Consider the following 3,623-nt stretch of genomic DNA (forward strand, 5'->3'; position numbering starts at 1 on the left):
TCGCTGCTCAGGCCCTAATAATAATAATAATAATATTAATAATAATAAAAGTAATAATATTTTCTACAAAAACAATAGGGACCTCGCAGCCGTCGCAGCTCGGGCCCTAATAACAATTTCTAGAAAAACAATAGGGACCTCGCAGCGGTCACTGCTCGGGCCCTAATAATAATAATAATAAAAATAATAATAATTTCCACAAAAACAATGGGGACCTCGTAGCGGTCGCTGCTCAGGCCCTAATAATAATTTCTACAAAAACAATAGGGACCTCGCCGCCGTCGCTGCTCGGGCCCCAATAATAATTTCTACACAAAGTCCATTGTGGTGACCCGCCCCCTTTTAAGTAAATTCAAAATGGCCGACTTCCTGTAAAACCTAGCTCATTGCTCCAAGAGACTTTTTTGTAGGTCTTGGTCTTATACATACAGTGAACCCTCGCTACTTCGCGGTTCACCTTTCGCGGGTTCAGTGCTTCGCGGGTCTAAAAAATATTCGGGGGCATTGTAGTTTCGCCGAGCGGCACGACGGGGCGCTGGAGCGGTTAGACGGCCGGCGTGCGCCGAAGAAGAGCGTGGGCGAAGAGGAGAGTGGACGAAGAAGAGCACGTTCTCCCGGACACGATCGGTGGCGACGTTTCGCGCGGTTCGGACCGTACCAGAGCTCCGGCCGGCGTGCGTGGCAGTTAAGCCGTAGAGGAGCACCTTCCCCGGGCACGGGCGGTGCCAAGCGGCCCCTAAGTTTAACCGAATGGAAGCTCCGGAGGAGGAGGGCATGCTCGCGTCACAGTAAGCCGAAGAGGAGCACCTTCCCCGGGCACGGGCGGTTCCAAGCGGCCCCTAAGTTTAACCGAATGGAAGCTCCGGAGGAGGAGGGCATGCTCGCGTCACAGTAAGCCGAAGAGGAGCACCTTCCCCGGGCACGGGCGGTTCCAAGCGGCCCCTAAGTTTAACCGAATGGAAGCTCCGGAGGAGGAGGGCATGCTCGCGTCACAGTAAGCCGAAGAGGAGCACCTTCCCCGGGCACGGGCGGTTCCAAGCGGCCCCTAAGTTTAACTGAATGGAAGCTCCGGAGGAGGAGGGCATGCTCGCGTCACAGTAAGCCGAAGAGGAGCACCTTCCCCGGGCACGGGCGGTGCCAAGCGGCCCCTAAGTTTAACCGAATGGAAGTTCCGGGGGAGGAGGGCGGGCGTGTGTCACAGTTAAGCCGAATTGGAGCACCTCTTCCGCCCGGGCACGAGCGGAGCGCGAGGCTGTCAGTTATGAATGAATAAATGAATAAATAAATAAAGAATGCCACCTTTCATTTCACAGGGCACACCGGACGGCGTACCAGCAGGTAAAAGTCGGAGTAATTAAATAAATACAAAAAGAATGGCTGGGGAATAAAAAAATAATACGTTTTAATAATAATTTGTTTTTTTTGTTATAAAATGAATTTCACTCTCTCTCTCCCCGTATATATATATATATATATATATATATATATATATATATATATATATATATATATATATATATATATTTATTATATATATTGTATACTTTTTTTTAAGCATTTTTGAAGGTGCGCCGCTACTTCGCGGATTTTCAGTTTTCGCGGGTGGTCTCGGTCCCCATTAACCGCGATAACCGAGGGTTCACTGTACTCCATAAAATTTACAAAAAGCGAGGTGAAACACTCAATCAGGGCTGCTTTTTTGAACATTTCTCGAGGGCCATGGCGAGCCATTTCAAAAAAGCTGCACAACTAACGTATAAAATATTGATAAATTTGCTCGGCCTGATGTGTGTGTAAAGTTTCACGAGTTGTCGTTCATATTTAGAACCTCATAATCAGCGTTGTTTTATTGCCGAACAGTGCAATGCCACTCCCACAACTTTTCACGAAAAAGGACTAATTTCGTGTTGTGACATCCTCATGGCCGAAACAGTCATCCGAGCATATATGAGGGCGACCTTGTTGAGTTGCACGGAGAAAAACATCCAAGAAAATAACTTGTATTAGCTTTTACCAGTTGGTGGCGCTACTACTACGATGAAAAATAAGTCGGTAGATGTCTTCAGGGCTGAAGTATCCTCAAATGTGTACAACTTCGAGAAGATAGGATCATCTGAGTCATGTTGCCGGAGCTTTTGTTGCCACAGAGTACAATCGGACTTTTCAGCACCTTAATAGCCACGCCTTTTGCCAAAACGTCACAAAATTCGGCAGAGAGTAAGATCATTGTCTTGAGTCTTTTCTGACTAATTTTCAGTCGGATTCGTCAAAAGGGCACCGTGCAGTACGTGAAAATTAAAATAAAAACAAATTTTTGATTCCACTTGGCGGCGCTGTGTGTATAACAAAATAATAACATTAAGATGTCTTCAGGTCGGGACGTTTTATTTACAGGTGAAGGTTTGGATTTTTAGGAGCATGTGCAGGGGAGTTATTAAGCATTCATTTATTTGTATTAGGTTCATTTTGTCTTCTTATTATTGATATTTGACTGATTCATTAAAAGCAGACAATTATGTTTTAGGTTAATTTTTTACCTGACATGTTTCGGCGAGTCTTTTGCCTTCTTCAGAGTGTCGCATGATGGTGTCTTGGGACCCGTCTTTATCAGCTGATGTTCCATGAGGGTGTGACTTACCTGTCAAAAAAATGAAAAAATCAGAGCAGTAAAAGAACAAGCACAACATGAACATTACAAATCAGCAATCACTGACCACTGCAAAAGGGAAAACCACATCATGGACCGGGAGAAGGGCAGGGTCATCCGCACCGAAGAGAACAAACAACAGCGCTGGATCAGAGAGGCCATTGAGATCTGCAAGCGAGGCATAAAAACCATGAACAGAGACAAGGGAGCCTTCATCCTCTCTACCACCTGGAGCAGCATTTTGGCGGAGTGAACGGACAGCGGGGGGCGTGACTTGCCTTCATTCTTGTGACAGGTAAGTCACGCCCTCATGGAACATCAGCTGATAAAGACGGGCCACAAGACACCATCATGTGACACTCTGAAGAAGGCGAAAGACTTTCGTATTGTGACATCCTCAAGGCCTAAACACTCATCCGAGCAAATGTAAGGTAGATTTTGTTAACCTGCCCGGAGAAAAAAATCAACGAAAATAATTTGTATTTGTTTTAACCAGTTGGTGGCGCTACCACTGCGATCAAAAATAAGTTGGCAGCCGTCTTCAGGGCCTGAATATCCTCAAATGTGAAAAATTTCGAGAAGATGGATCATCTGAATCATTTTGCAGGAACTTTTGTTGCCACGGAGAATAATCAGACTCTGCGGCACCGTAATAGCCACGCCCTTCGAAGGAAAGTCACAAAAATAGGGATAGAGTAAGATCAATGTCTTGAGTCTTTTCTAGCCAATTTTCAATCAGATTCGTTAAAAGGGCACCGTGCAGTACGTCAAAATGTAAAAAATGATATTGATTGGCGCAAGGTGTATAAATGAATATAAATATATAGATGTCTTCAGGTACAGACTCTTTATGTACATGTGAAGTTTTGGATTTTTAGCAGCATGTGCAGGAGAGTTATTAAGCATTTTGTCCATTGCGGCGAAGGAAATCTTAAGTGAAAACTTTGATGCCTCGCCCCCGTCATATAGTATTTCG

The sequence above is a fragment of the Idiotropiscis lumnitzeri genome, unplaced genomic scaffold (assembly GCF_059441095.1).
Source record: "Idiotropiscis lumnitzeri isolate Australia: NSW breed Sydney's pygmy pipehorse unplaced genomic scaffold, RoL_Ilum_1.0 HiC_scaffold_55, whole genome shotgun sequence".
Classification (NCBI taxonomy): domain Eukaryota; kingdom Metazoa; phylum Chordata; class Actinopteri; order Syngnathiformes; family Syngnathidae; genus Idiotropiscis; species Idiotropiscis lumnitzeri.